The sequence below is a fragment of the Rhinolophus ferrumequinum genome, chromosome 15, assembly GCF_004115265.2.
Source record: "Rhinolophus ferrumequinum isolate MPI-CBG mRhiFer1 chromosome 15, mRhiFer1_v1.p, whole genome shotgun sequence".
NCBI lineage: Eukaryota > Metazoa > Chordata > Mammalia > Chiroptera > Rhinolophidae > Rhinolophus > Rhinolophus ferrumequinum.
The window spans coordinates 17,177,460-17,191,636 of NC_046298.1; the positions used below are offsets into that span (position 1 = coordinate 17,177,460).

A 14,177-nucleotide genomic window follows, 5' to 3' on the forward strand; every position below is an offset into this window, starting at 1 on the left:
AGGCCCTGAGGATTCCCCCTGGGTCAGAGTCATTCTCTCCAGGCTACCCCTAGTTTTCAGAAAGGCTAAACCATTCAGGGCCGCTGCCTGGATGCCACACTTGGGTGGGCAGCGTGTGGGAGGCTACACCTTCTGAATTATATTGTCATCCAATTTCAGCATCATAAATAGCACAGCAGCCTCATTCTATGGTCTTCCTGATATGATGCAGTAATCACCAATGTAGTATTCTTGCCAAAAATGTTTAACATGAATCTAATCTTGAGGAAGTAATCAGATAAATCCGGAATCTGATGCTATAAAACTGGCCTGAACTCAAAAAAAAAAAAAAAAAAAAAAAAAAGACACAACCAAAAAGGCTAAGTGTGAGGCAGAGAATACTCTTCTATGTCAAAAGAGACTAAAGAGACATAACCAAATGCAATACATGAACCTTGCCTCCTGAATTAAAATTTAAATGCTAAAAAGACATTCTTGTGACAAGTGGGAATGATACTATTGTGTTTCCCCGGAAATAAGACCTAGCCGGACCATCAGCTCTAATGCATCTTTTGGAGCAAAAATTAATATAAGACCCGGTCTTATTTTAATATAATATAAGCCTAGGTATAATATAATATAATATAATATAATATAATATAATATAATATAATATAATATAATATACCAGCTCATATATAAGATGGGGTCTTATATTAATTTTTGCTCCAAAAGACGCATTAGAGTTGATGGTCCAGCTGGGTCTTATTTTCGGGGAAACACGATACTGAATTCCTGTTGATTTCCTTAGATGTGATAATGGTGCTATAATTATATAAAGCAGTTTCTCAACCTCAATACTTGACATTTGGGGCCAGATAATTCTGCAATTTTAGTAGCATTTCTGGCCTCTGCCCACTAGATGTCAGGAGCACCGCACCCTTTCCATTGCAACAAGCAAAAAATGAGAAAATGTTTTAGAATTAGATAGTAATGATGGTTGCATCATGTCGTGAACATACTAAAAAACAAAGCAAAACAAAACATTGGACTACATTGCACTTTAAAATGGTGAATTTTATGTTATGTGAACTTTTTCTCAGTAAAAAATGTAATTAGAAAATGTCTTCATTTGACATTGTCAAATGTCCCCTGGAGGACAAAATCACCTGCAACTGAGAAACACTGGTGCAGAGCACACTGCTACTGGGAGGTGCAGGCTCAAGGGTTTGGGAGGGAAATGTCTTGTTTGTAACTTACTTTCAAAGAACAAATGTGGAAAATATTAACCATTGGTGAAACTAGGTGTCAGGTGTGTGAGTTGTTTATTTTACTATTATGTCAGTTTTCAATAAATTTAATTATTTTCAAAACCAAAAGAAAAGACTTCAATTTCAAAATTTCTGTTTACAACATCTCAAGGGACCCAAGACAGGTGCCAATTGTGCAGCCTTCTTTCAGATGCAATTATCTTAAGTGCCTATATTGGTTGAGTTGCTTGGGTCCTTCAGCCTTCAAGGGAGGTCTCTCTCTCTCTGTCTGTCTCTCTCTCTGTCTCTCTGTCTCTCTCTCTCTCTCTCTTTCTCTCTCTCTCTCTCCCCGCCCCCCGTCCTGTCTCACTCCAAGAATGCCCTGAACATATCAGTCCCATGCTACCCACTGACCTATGGAGAGAGGCATCCTATGGACCATCATCCACCCAGACTGGGTGCAGATGATGAGCTATCTCAATTCCTTTGTGGTGAGTATTGTCCCCTGTGGTGGCTCTAAAACATTGTCACAAAATTCTTTAGCACTTGTGCCATTAAGAGCTGGGGTCTACGTCCCCTCTCCTTGAATATGGACTGTGCAACTGCTTAACCAATAGAATGTGGTGGAAGTGACACTACCAGTTTCTGGATCCAGGCCTTAAAAAACTAGCATCTGCCATTTCCTGTCTCTTTTAAGATAATTGCCCTTGAGACCCAGCCACCATACGGTGAGGAAGCCCAAGTCACCTATGGAGAGGCACATGTGGAGAGAAGCAGCACAGAGCACCAACTTGAAAGCCATGTGAGTGACTCATCTTGGAAGTAGGTCCTCCAGCCCCAGTTCATGCTGCGTGGAGCAGAGAAGGATGAGCTGTCCCTGCTGAGCTATGCCCATTTTGCAGCTTCATGAGCAAACTACATGATTGCTATTGTTTTAAGTCACTACCTTTTGGAGTGATTTGTTTGTTGTGATAGATAACTGATGCACGCACCCCCCACCAAACTGGGGGTCCCAGCCTTGGAAGGCAGAAAGTGGGCCAGCTCTTTAACTCTGGATCTAGGACCTAGGTCAGCACTTATTCCTTCAACAAGTATTTACTGAGTAGCCACCGAATACTAGAAACTATACCGGAGGCTGAGGAGTTAGCAGTGAATGAGATAGACCCACCCTGCCTGGTGGGCACAACTCAGGCACAGAAATAGAACTGTAGCCTCAGCGTGAGAAAAGGGGAGGGAGAAGTGTCTTCCTGGGGGAGGTTATTTCTAAGCTGAGACCTGACTCAGGAAAAGGAGTTAGCCATGCAAAGAAGCAGGGAACTGACGGATGGAACACCATGTGCTAGTTCCATGTAAGGTTGCCAGATTTGGCAAATAAAAAATGAAAATTTAACACCCAGTTAAATTTGAACTTCAGATAAACAGTGAATACTTTTTACATATATACATCTGTCCCATGCAATATTGGAGACATACTAAAAAGTTATTCATTATTTATCTGAAATTCAAGTTTAATTGAGAGTCCTGCATTTTATCTAGCAACCCTAGTTCTAGGGCAAAAAAGAGAAAGAGAGAGTCATGATTTCAAGGGCCAGGTCAGGAAGCTGGATGTAGCACAGTGGCAAATGGGACATGGCATAAGAGGTAAAGGTGAACAGGAGCAAGGTCATAAAAGGCCACCTCGCCAAGGTCCATTTTGAACTTCACTTTGAAGCAGTGGGGAGCAATGGGAGGGTTTAGAGCAGGGGAGTGACACAATCAGATTTGTGTTTCTGAATAATATTCTGGGCTACCATATGGGGGGAGGTGGAGAGCCTGTAGGCAGAGGAACCAGGGGAAGGAGCCCCTTGCCCTGCAATGCTCACACTGCACTGTAACCACAAGGCCATGAGAATGTCGGTGGACTAATCCCTACTTAAAATTTTTCTTTTCTACAATATAAGTGTTTTATTGTATAAGCTTATATTGTAGCTCTAACCACTGCTTCCCTCTAACCATTGCTTCAGTATATCCCACAAGTTTTGATGTTTAGTTTTTATTGTCATTCCATTCAGAATAGTTTCTAATTTCCCTTGAAATGTCTCCTTTGACCTATGGATTCTTTAGATGTGTGTTATATAATTTCCAAATACAGGAGATTTTTCTGTAAATCTCATTGTTATTTATTTTAATTCCCTTCCATTGTGGTCAGAGAATATACTCTGTTCCTTCTTTAAATCTCATTAATATTGTTTGATGGGTGAACGTGTGGTCTATCGTGGCAAAGGTGCCATGTTTGCTGGAAAAGAAGGCGAGTGCTACAGCTGTTGAGTTTAGTGTTCTATAAATGTCAGTTACGTCAGGGTACTTGACAGTGTTCTTCTGATCAATGTATTTCCTCATGATCTAGCCACTCATGGGAGTGGGATGTAAAAATCTTCAGTGATTATTAAAGATTAGTCTAGTGCTTCTCTTTTTTGTCAGTCCTTTTCTTCAACTATTTTGAAGCTCCATTACTAGACATTATTATGAGTTCTCCACAAATGGGTCCTTTATCCATGTGGATTTCCCTCTTTAGGTTGGGTAACACCCATTCTTCTTAAAATCTACCTTCTCTGATATTAATGAAGCTACTGTAGCTTTCTGACGCTCCCTCTTAGCTTGGTGTATCTTTATCCATCCATTTACTTTTCATTTCATTTATGTCTTTATATTTAAAGTGAGTGTAATTAGAGATAGCATAAATTGGGTCTTACATTTTTATTCATTTGAGAATCTCTGCCCTTTACCTGGCAGCTTAGTACATTTACATTTGATTATTACACAAATTATTGATGGTTGGTTTCGTTCTGTGATTTTACTATTTGCTTTCTGTTTTTCCCCTATTTTGGTGCCTCTGTTCTTGTTTGGGTGTTGAAGGAAGAATATAGCATTTTGGTATACTGTTCTGATCCATTTATCAGGTATGTGGAACATTGCTGATTTTGATTTCTAGAACAAGAATAAACTCTGTTGCAGTTTGAGGCTGCAGTATGAGCAGTCCTGCCGCTTGAGCCAAATGATCAGGCAGATCCCATCACAGAGAAAGACACTATGGGGAGCCTTGGACAAGACCAAACAGGATAATCACAGGGAAGCCCACTAGGTCTGGTGAAGGCCCGGCCATCTGTATTAAAAAAATTCTACAGCATGAGAAGAGTAATTCCTGACCTTGGTATGGATTGAGTTCATGATCATGGGTTATCGTGGCCATGTGGCTAGAGCTGCCCATCACGAAGGGGGTACTAGCAGATCCACAAAATCATTAGCTTGGCCAGACCAAACTGCAAATTCATCATTATTGAGATGTTGTATATCCCAGATCAAGCTTGTAGACAGGTACAACTAGTATAAGAAACCTGCATAAACAGGTGGTTCAAACAGCAGTGTCACCTACTGCTGTTGCACCGATGCCTGTCATTCAGCTCACACCTATGCATTATGTTAGGTGCCCCACAAGCTAATGGAAGGGGAGAAAGCCCAGGCTTGGTTTAAGGATGCTTTGTCTTGGTGTGAAGAAGACAAAGGAACTGCGCTTTGCTACACCCTCAGCTATGGGGGTATCTTCCCAATTGACAAAAGTTGGAGCAATGAACCTAGTTATTCAGAGGTGAAAGCAGGGCCTGCTTCACAGGACTGAGAGCTGTGTATTACATAGAGCTCCCTGTTCAAAAGTGTCCCATAAGTTGTTTACTGATCTGCTTTCTCCATCTTTAAATTCATAATAATTTTGAACAAGGAGTTCTGCATTTTTATTTTGCACTGAGTCCCACAAATGTCCTGGGTAAAAAGTTCCCAAAAAAAGTTTAAAAACTAGAGCTGAGTAGAGGACCTACAGGAGATAAAACTGTTTTGACTTGTATTTACCACGATAGCCATGTGTGTGTGTGTGTGTGTGTGTGTACATCTGTGGTGCATATTAAGTCCTCAAAATTGATGGTTGTTGTCACTATATGTTATTGATGACGATGATGTAATGATGAGTTATTGGACTCCTCCAGCGTTGTTTTTCAAACTTTATTTAAAAGGCTAGTTAATTCACTATCCACAAGCCATCCTTCTGCTTTGTTTCACTGACCCATTTGCAGAGCATTTTTAATTCAACCAGTGCCTATGACAATCCTGAGGAACTTAACGCAAATACACAGCTAGCCTTTCAAACACCCACTGAGATGTCACACACCATGATTCAGATGTTACCCCCATTCATCCAGATGCATCAACAGACCCTAAAACCCCCAACCCAGTCGCCACAAGTTCTCTCAAAGTTCACATGGACACACACACTCAGCTCATCTGACTGAGTGTGGGTGAGGTCTGCACAATTACCCTTCTGTTTAATGTGAAAACTTCCTGCCAGGGACAGCTGATATGAAGTCTGCTTATGTTCAGGATGCAGACTCTATAATTTGCATTTGAAAATTTAAAAAGTTATTACAGATTAAAAAGTATAATTTCTGGGGGCTAGGAAGGAAGAGAAGGCTTGGCATCTTAAAAGTGCATTAGGTATACTCCTATATTTTCTAGATTTCCAGGGAGAGCCAGAGGCTGTCATTTTGTGGAAGCTTAGCAAGGAAAACAAAGGTGACTTTATGTCCTTGTGCAGTCTAGGGATTGGAGATCTGGGAAACTCTGTAAACGCCCTGGGGTGAGCACATTGGTGTACAAGGGTCCAGGTTGAATTAGGGCTGCCTGTGTCAAGGGGAAAACGAGCAATGCCAGGGCATCTCATGATACAACAAATCTGGGTTTTAGATAAGAAAAGCCAGGACCGAGAGGGAGTGGGGACGAAAGATGATGTCACCTGCTCCTCTCACGTTTCCTGCAAGCAATCACTGCGGAAAGGAGACTCCTGGCTCAGTACATGAGTCACTGGCTTTATAAGCCAAGAGAGATGGAAAGCAGATTCCAGGAAATAAGCAAGAAGGAATCTTGGGGAAAGTTCTCAGCTTTAGTGTGAAACTGTCAAGCCTCTTTGCTCTTGGGGGAACTCGAGGAGAAAAACAACCGTTAAGAAAGACTAGAGAAATAGCAAGGAACCAGACAGAGCTCAAGTGAGAACCTGTGCCTTTGGGCAATGTGGGGTAACCAACTGAGATGGCAGCGACTCCGAAAATTATCCAGGTTCCTTCAGAAAGGCAGAAAATATCCCAGTGTTCCCAGGTCTGCAGCCATTCATAATCCCGATATTTAGATATTTATTGAGCATCCCTTGAGTTCCTGTGGGGGGCTCTGGCATGGAGTAGTGAGTGAGGTACCACAGTCCCTGGTCCTACAGAGCTCACAGCCATTGAGCATGTCATCACACTTTGCTAAGTGATAAAGAAGAAGGTGGGGGTGTTTGGGGGAAGAGAGTGAGGCCACTGTGGGGATCCGAGAGGGCTTCTTGACACCTAAGGTAGGATTGTCCAGACACAAAGAAAGACAGGCTAAATCTTAGGCAGAGATCTGGCACAGAGAGAGCAAGGCTACTTGGAAGAAGTGAAAGGCGAGCAGTTTGGGAACAGAGGCACAAGAAGACTCGATGGGTCCTTTCTCGTCTCCCATTTTGGGTTATTTGTTTGCTTAGCAAATTTGGGGAGGCACACCTAAGTGTCAGGCAGCCTGCTCGGCATTTTCTGTTTATTTACAGAGCAATTCATTTCACCAGTGTTTACTGAGCTCCCTGAGCAAATGAGCTGGGCCCAGCCATGGAGTAGGCTGAGGGCACAAGCTAGAGCAAAGGCCCAGAGATGGGATCCCACATAGCAGTCTCAGGGGAGAGCCAGGGGTCCTTTGGGGCTGGAGTAGAGTGAGGGAGCTGAGGCCTGAGGGAATACCGAGCTGATCTTCAGACTTTAGTCTAGTGGGGAGCAGGATGAGTCCCGGAGAGATCCACGCCCTAAGAAGCTGAGGTTTGGTGGGGGAGGTCCCACCTCAGCACATTCTCTTCTATGTGACGTTGGAGATAATTAACCCAGAGACCCTAACAGCTGCCACCACCACCTTTCAGGAATTCGGGCCCTCCCTGCATGACATCTAGGCCACACTCCCACTGCACTGCTCTGTGGGAGAAGGGAATCTCATTAAAGCCTTTCATCAGAGTGCTGGCCTGGGCCCCTGCACACCAGTCCCCTTCCTGAGACAGCTTCTACCAGTACCCTGGGCTCTCAAGAGCCTGGACTGATGGCTACCTTCCCCCCACGCCAAGAGCCTGCCAAGTCTCTGCCAGTCAAGCTCCTTCAGGCTCTCCAGGATCCTGACTCAGCTCACAATGGCATCTGGGGGAGCAGGTGAACCCTTGCAGGGAAGGTAAGAGTGTTGGATCCCAGCCGCGCCTGGTCACTGGTTCACTATGGTGACCCGCAGGCATGACCTTGCTGTCTCTGCACTAAATAACTTTGAGATCCAGGACCTCTGAGGCTGGGAATCGGGCACAAGTGACTCAGCCTGGGTCTGGCCTTGGTGTGTGGCGCCCTGGACAGGAGCAGGTTGCTCTTTCCGAAGGGCACGCAGACAAGGGCTGTGAGGGGAGAAGCACGGGGCACTGTGAGAGTGAGGAGCTTCCTTACCTAGCTTGGGGTCCAGGGAAGGTATCCCAGAGGAAGTGGTGTCTGAGCTGAGACCTAAACAGTGGGCAGAAGTTAGCCAGGTAAAGGAAAGAGGAAAAAGATGCCCAGAACAGCCTGTGCAAAGACGTGGAGGCTTGGGAAAGCAGGCTGTATTCAGGGAACTAAGAAGTTAAGTTTGGCTGGAGCTAGGACCTCTTGGGGAGGAACTGGCCAGAGATGAAGGGCCAGGGGGAACTGAGAAGGGACAGAGTGTGATACACAGAGGCCAACCAGCTGCCTGTGGAGAATGGACCAGGCCGAGTGAAACTGAGGACACTGAGGCCAGACAGAAGGTGCGGATGGTCCCCTGGCCAAGGTGAGGTGGTGGGGCTGGGGAAGACGGGAAGACCTGGTGGCTACTGAGGTTTCAGGGGAAAGGCCACCCGGACTAACATGAGGACTTGGGCGGGGGGGAGCAGAGCAGTTCTTAGGAGAGGAGAGACAAGTTTGGGGTGCTCAAGGGTTATCTTAAGCAGGGGGGAATGGAGTGAGAGACGGGGGGGGGGGTTGAGACTCAGGTATCACTTTGGCGACACAAACAAGGACCTGGAAGTTGTCAGGATGGACTGGAGAAAAGTATTGAGGGTGAGGGAAGGCGCCTACCAAGGGGGATGAAGAGAGAGAGCCGGAGAAGCAGCTAGAATCCAACAGGAGCGATCAGAGAAGCCAGAGGGAGTTTCGGAAGAGGAGGAGGGTCACTCCCCTTCCAAAATTCCTGGAACAAGTTAAAAGGAGGGAAGGACGGAGAAGTGGAGGGTCAGGGAGCATTCACGAAGAGGCTTCGGACTGTGGAGGACGTTTTAGTGGTGGTGGTGTGGTTCCCAGGGACCGTGATCTGCCACCGGGTCTGAGTGTGAGCAGGGCCGCTGCATAGGGCTGAACAGGTCGTGCACTGCACACTTCTGTGGCCATCCATTAAGGAAAACACTGCTTGGGGCCAGGGTCACCCCCTGGAGTTGGGGCTATTTTGGGAAGCCTATAACGGCAGTATGAACACTTCCCACACGGTGGCGCCAAAGACTAACGCTGTGCATCTTGGACTTGGATGGGGCAGCGCTGGGCTCAGTTTGGGGATCTTCTTCCCCAGGGTCATTGTCGGATGGGTGGAGGGTATTGCCAAATGCCCGTGACTAGGACCCTCCTCACCACAACATCTTCCAAATTTCTGTCAGAACAGTTCTCTTAGCGATAGGAACGGAGAAATAAACGACACACCACACACTGCAGCTTTTGTCAGCCCCCTCCCTAAAGGGTCCCAGGGGAGCATCTCATCCCATGATCCGGGAGAGGCACGGATGTCCCTCCCACTTGTCCCTTAGGAGAAGGGAGTCAGGAAGGAAGGAAGGATGCCTAGCCCAGCCCTCAGGACACAGTCACCCCACTCCAGCACCGCCCTGCTCACAGGTCCCCCTGGAGGCCAAAGCTGGATCAGCAGGGCCAATGACAGACACTGCCCAGCCTGGGGCAGAGTCCCCAGGGAAGTCACCTGTGGGGCCTGGCGACACCCTGAACTAGAAACTTACACCTACCAGGTGCAGGGGCCGCCCTGGAAATGCCTCAATAGGTAATGGCCATGTTGTCTTTGAAAATGATGACATGTTCATTGCAAACTATTGTGTAAGTAAATACAAAGAAGAAAATAAAACCAGGTGAAATTACAAGGCCCAGAGATGGTGGCCACTACTGGCACAAGGTCCTGACAGCTCTCAGGACCAATGGATACAGATTTGACCTGAGGAGACTCCCGCTACAGGAGAACAGGCAGCTGCTCTGGTGCTTTCCCCACTCCTCCATGTCTACGGTGATAAGCACCTTTCCCTCCTCAGAGATCTAAAACTCACTCCCTACCCTACCTGGCCTGACCCTGCGGCCTCTCAGACGTCCTTTCTCTACTCCAGCTCACATGACTGAAATAAAGCAAGTTCACCTCCAAGCCATTGCCCCTGCTCTTCCCTTTACCCCTGCTGTCCTGTCTTTCTCTGGATCATTCGATGACTATTTCCTTCTTGTCATTCAGGTCTCGGCTCCAATGTCACTGTCTCAAAGATGCCTTCCCTTACCACCCTGACTAAAGTAGCCCTCAGTCCCATCACTCCACGTCACATCACCCTGATGTGTTCTCTCCATGTCTCCTCCTCTCTCTGAAGTCATCTTACTAACAACTTGATTAGTATCTGTCTCCTTGGGCTGGAGTATAAACTCCTGAAGAGCAGAGACCCTGCCGGTCTCGCCTGCCTCTTTGTCGCCAGCATTCAGAATGATGCCATGCACCTGGCAGGTGCTCAGTTCACGCCTGGCATCCATTTTAGCAGCCACAGAGCCTCTCAGGCATGCACAAACCTCCTTCCGCCCTCGATCACCCACTGATGGTCACAAGGAATGTGTCATCCCTGTATCCCTGATTAAACAAGCCAGTTATCCAGAGGCACACATCTTTTCTTGCCTGTACAACTCTTTCTTTGGGATAAATTTCTTGAAGTGAAATTTCAGGGTGAAAGGGGAGTTTGCACTTGACATCCTGAAAAAACTACTCTGCCTGCCTAGGGAGCCCCAACAATTGCCATGCTAAGGCCTTCCTTTCCCTGCAAAGCCCTTCCTATCCAGCATACACACACACATGTGCACACACAGACACTGTCATAATCACACACACTCAGGTGACACAGGAGGTGCAGAGACTCAGGGATGTCCCTGCCCTGATTAACAGTGAGCCCCCATGGGTAGGGTCTGCATGGCTTCACCTCTGTCCCCCCACTTCCGTTACCCTCAGGGCTGAGCAGACAGCAGGTTCCATGAATGCTTGCTGAATATCTGGTGAATGAATGAATACTGTACATTCTGTCTGAGGCATGTGGCCATAGGCACAGGAAGGGGTAGGCTTTATTCTGTTCCCTCACAGGAGGCTGGGGGGTGGGGGTGAAGCTGCATACCAGAGAGTCGTAGCCACAGGGCCAGTGGGGTCGGGATGAGGGAAACCTCCGTTTTTCTGGGGCTTGGGACTTGAACCGCATTACTTCCAAAAATAGAACTAGCTGTGCCATATGTGAGGACCCATGGTTCACTATGGTCCTCACTAACCTCTGCCATCTAATAGAGAAATTTTTCTCAGGCCAGAGCCCATCCTTTCAGGAATGTGAACTGCTCGAGTTTAGAAATGGCAATGATTAGAACTCTGCCCCAGCTCCCAGCCCAGCACCAGGCGAGCACATGCTCACAGAAAGATGCCTGTCTCAGAGCCCAGCTGATTAGGGCTCAGTGAGCTGAGTGGGAGCTCAGATTCCACCCACAAGACCATGGAAATGCCCTGCCTTTCCTGAGCCTCAAGTGGCTCTTCTGTGAAATGGGTTTCAGCTGTGTCCTTCCTTGCCTGGCTGCTTACTGGTTGTTGGGGAGAGGCCTGCAGCACCCTATGGCTCCCAGATGCTGTCCCTTCCTCAAGGCCCCTGAGCAGGGGGAGTAGGCCAAGTGAAGCCTCAGGTGTCCCATCTGCTCACTGCAGCCCCATCCATGCCTGGCCCTGCTGGTCACAGGATGGGAAGCCAGGCCTGGTCACAGACAAGGACAATAAGACAGTAATGGGTGCTCAGAAAGAGAGTGGGGAGCCAAAAGACACAAGTTTCTTGGAGGAGGTGACATTTGAGCTGTTTTCCATGTGGATAAGGGGGAGGACGATCCCAGGCAGAAGGGAGGCTGGGAGAAGAGGCAGAGGCCAGAGAGTGGGGACCATGTTTAAGGAGCCACAGGTAGGTTGGGGTAGTGGAACCAGAGCAGCAATGGCTGACAGGATGGGTTGGAAATGAGGAGAGGTCATCACAGGCCAAAGCTCCTGGCTCTTGCAGGCCCCACTACAGAGTCTGGACTTATCCTGAGGACACTGGACAGCCAACATGAACTGATTTATGATTTAAAAGATCACTTCAGCTGTCAGATGGAGAACAACTGTAGGGGACAAAGGTGGAGGCAGAGAGCCCAGAAAAGATGATAGCCCAGGCCCCAGTACCAGTTGTGACAATACAAATACATGGCCAGACACAGGACAAAATGACTAATTGATTATGAAGAGCGAAGGAATCATCCATGAAAAGTGGGAATTTTCTGGAAGTGGAATTCCAGAATTGCAGACTGAAAATGAGTCCCTGGGACAGTGCCTTGGTGCACCACAATCAGCTCTGACTCATCAGAGCCCTGAGCAATGGCACTGGGACAGCTCTAGGCCACTGCCACCCAGGGGCCAGCATGTTGCCCAGCCCTGAGTGCTCAGTAGATGTTTGGAAAATGAATTAATAAACAATAGAGCACTGGTAGTGGAAGGTGAGGGTGGGAAGGGAATGAATTTGAAACGTATTAAAGAAATAGAATCGACAGGATTAGGAAACTGAGGGAAGGTGGGGGGGTCGGAGAGGGGACGTTAAGGATTCATGCATTTATTTATTCAACTCACTTATTCAACAAATATTTCTTGAACTCCCCACTATGAGCCAGGGACAGTGGTGAGGAGGACGTCCATGGCCTTTGCCCCCACAGAGCTTAGAGACCCACAGTGAGGTAGACTTAGGCATGTGAACACATATGGCGTGCATGCTGCCTGGTGGTGATGAGTGACACAAAGGCATGAGTCCACAGGACATGGGGACAGAGAGTAATGAGGAGTGGCTATGTTCAGAAAAGGTGGTCAGAGGATGCCTTGTGAGAAGGTGACATTAGTCATGGGCGGGGACCAACGGGTACTAGTTTTGAGAGCTCTGGAGAGGCCCAGCCTCTGACTTAGGGGGGAGCCTAGGTGAACCATGGTGCTTTGCAGGGATAAGGACAAAGGAAGAAGAGTCCCTCTGGGGAAGGTCAGGGGCTCTGGAACAGGAGAGGGCTCTGGGCACACAGGAAGGCTTGGGATGGCCAGCAGTGGATGGATGGAAGCCTTGGGACTGGATGATATCTTAGGATGGGGCGAATAAAGAGAAGAACCCAGCCCCTGTGAGCAATCCCCAGGCTGAAGGACTATAGAGAAACGAGTGCTGCCAAGGGAGGCAAAGAAGAGGGGCTGGAGGGGTAAGAGAGCTGGGAGACTGAGGTGTGTGCTGGTAAGAACTGGTGAGGGAGAGAATGTCAGTGCCCTGAGGGCCCCTGCGCTCCCTCCACCAACCTCTTGGCATGCATGCTGCCTGGTGGAGTATATTCAGGAAACCCTCAACCCTCAGGAGTATATTCAGGAAAGTCCCTCCAACCACTCCTGGGTATGTCTGTGCTACCTCTAAAGGTGAAGGACAACAGAAGTGAAGCCTGAAGGGTAAGGGCCTAGAGCATTAATGGGAGGGGTGGGGTAGTGCAGCTATTCCTTTGACACCAGCTCTCAGCCACAAGGCAACCCACTCTAAGGGAAAATCAGTGTTCCAGACCCCTCATTGCAAAGCACTGGGTTCTGACCCCCTTAGCCAATATGTGCCCCAAGCCCAGGTCACTCACCCATGCTTTAAAAAACAAGACCTGAGACTCCCCAGGAGTTGTACCCAATGAGTGGTAACTGCATGGCCTGGCTAAGAGCCCGGATGGTGGCAGGAAGGGCAGCCTGCCCCCACAGCAGAGAATCTGAGGCTGGCGGAGAAGGCTGGGCTGAGAGGCAGTGTCTGGACCCAGAAGAGTTCCGATGGCTAGGATTCAGGCCTCCCTCCCAGAAAATGGCCCAGATCCCTTCCTCCAACCAACCCAACCCAGCAGTGGCTGCTCCAGGACCTGTTTCAGGCAGTCACAGGTAGGGAGGTCGAAAAGGTCTCTAGAGGCCACGGAATCTGAGGAGCCGGGCAAGCGGGGCTCTCCCACTAACGGGGTTTTGGGGTCTGCGTGGGTAGGAATGGGACTGCCTTTGCGAGCCGTTCCAGGAAAGCCGCCCTGTTCCCGCAGATCCCTAACGTTGTCGCCGCCGTCGCGTCCTCCAGGGTCCCGCCTACCCGCAAGCTGGTGGGCTCGGCCGGCCACCCGCCGCCCCGTTACCCAAGAGGGCGGAGCGAGCCTTGGGCGCCTACAGGGGTGCCCGAGCTGCGGGAACGCAAGGGGTGGGGCTCAGCGGGCCAGGGGAGGAGCGGGGCGGCGGGGCGGCGGGGCGGCAGGGTGCAGGGAGGGGCGGGCGCGGGCGGCGGAGACAGCGGCAGCTGCGGCGCGACGGACCAGGCCGGGCAGCGACGAGCGCACCGAGAGCGCGAGGTCCGCGTAGCCCAGCGCAGCCATGTGAGTGTCCCGGGGCCGCTGGCCGGGCGGGGGACTGGAGCGTTGGTTCCAGCGCCTCCCCTGCCAGCGCCGGCCCGTAGGTCGCGGATCTGTTACCCCGGCTGCGGCCCTGTCCCACATCACC

General features: G+C 48.9%; 1 protein-coding gene and 1 pseudogene across 3 annotated transcripts in view; one reads left to right on the plus strand and one right to left on the minus strand.

Annotated features, from left to right (window-relative positions):
• Positions 1-14,177, plus strand: part of RIPOR1 (RHO family interacting cell polarization regulator 1) — a 39,918-nt gene that overhangs the window by 10,247 nt on the left and 15,494 nt on the right. The window contains exon 1 of one of the 3 annotated variants that reach the window (XM_033129153.1): positions 13,451-13,580. The exons of 1 other annotated variant lie outside the window; for it this stretch is intronic. The gene's annotated coding sequence lies outside the window, so the exon portion shown is untranslated. Of the gene's footprint in view, positions 1-13,450; positions 13,581-13,927; positions 14,054-14,177 lie in introns of those variants that run through there. One more of the 3 variants, XM_033129151.1, reaches the window with a different exon arrangement.
• LOC117034769 (myocyte-specific enhancer factor 2B-like) lies at positions 12,306-14,053 on the minus strand (annotated as a pseudogene).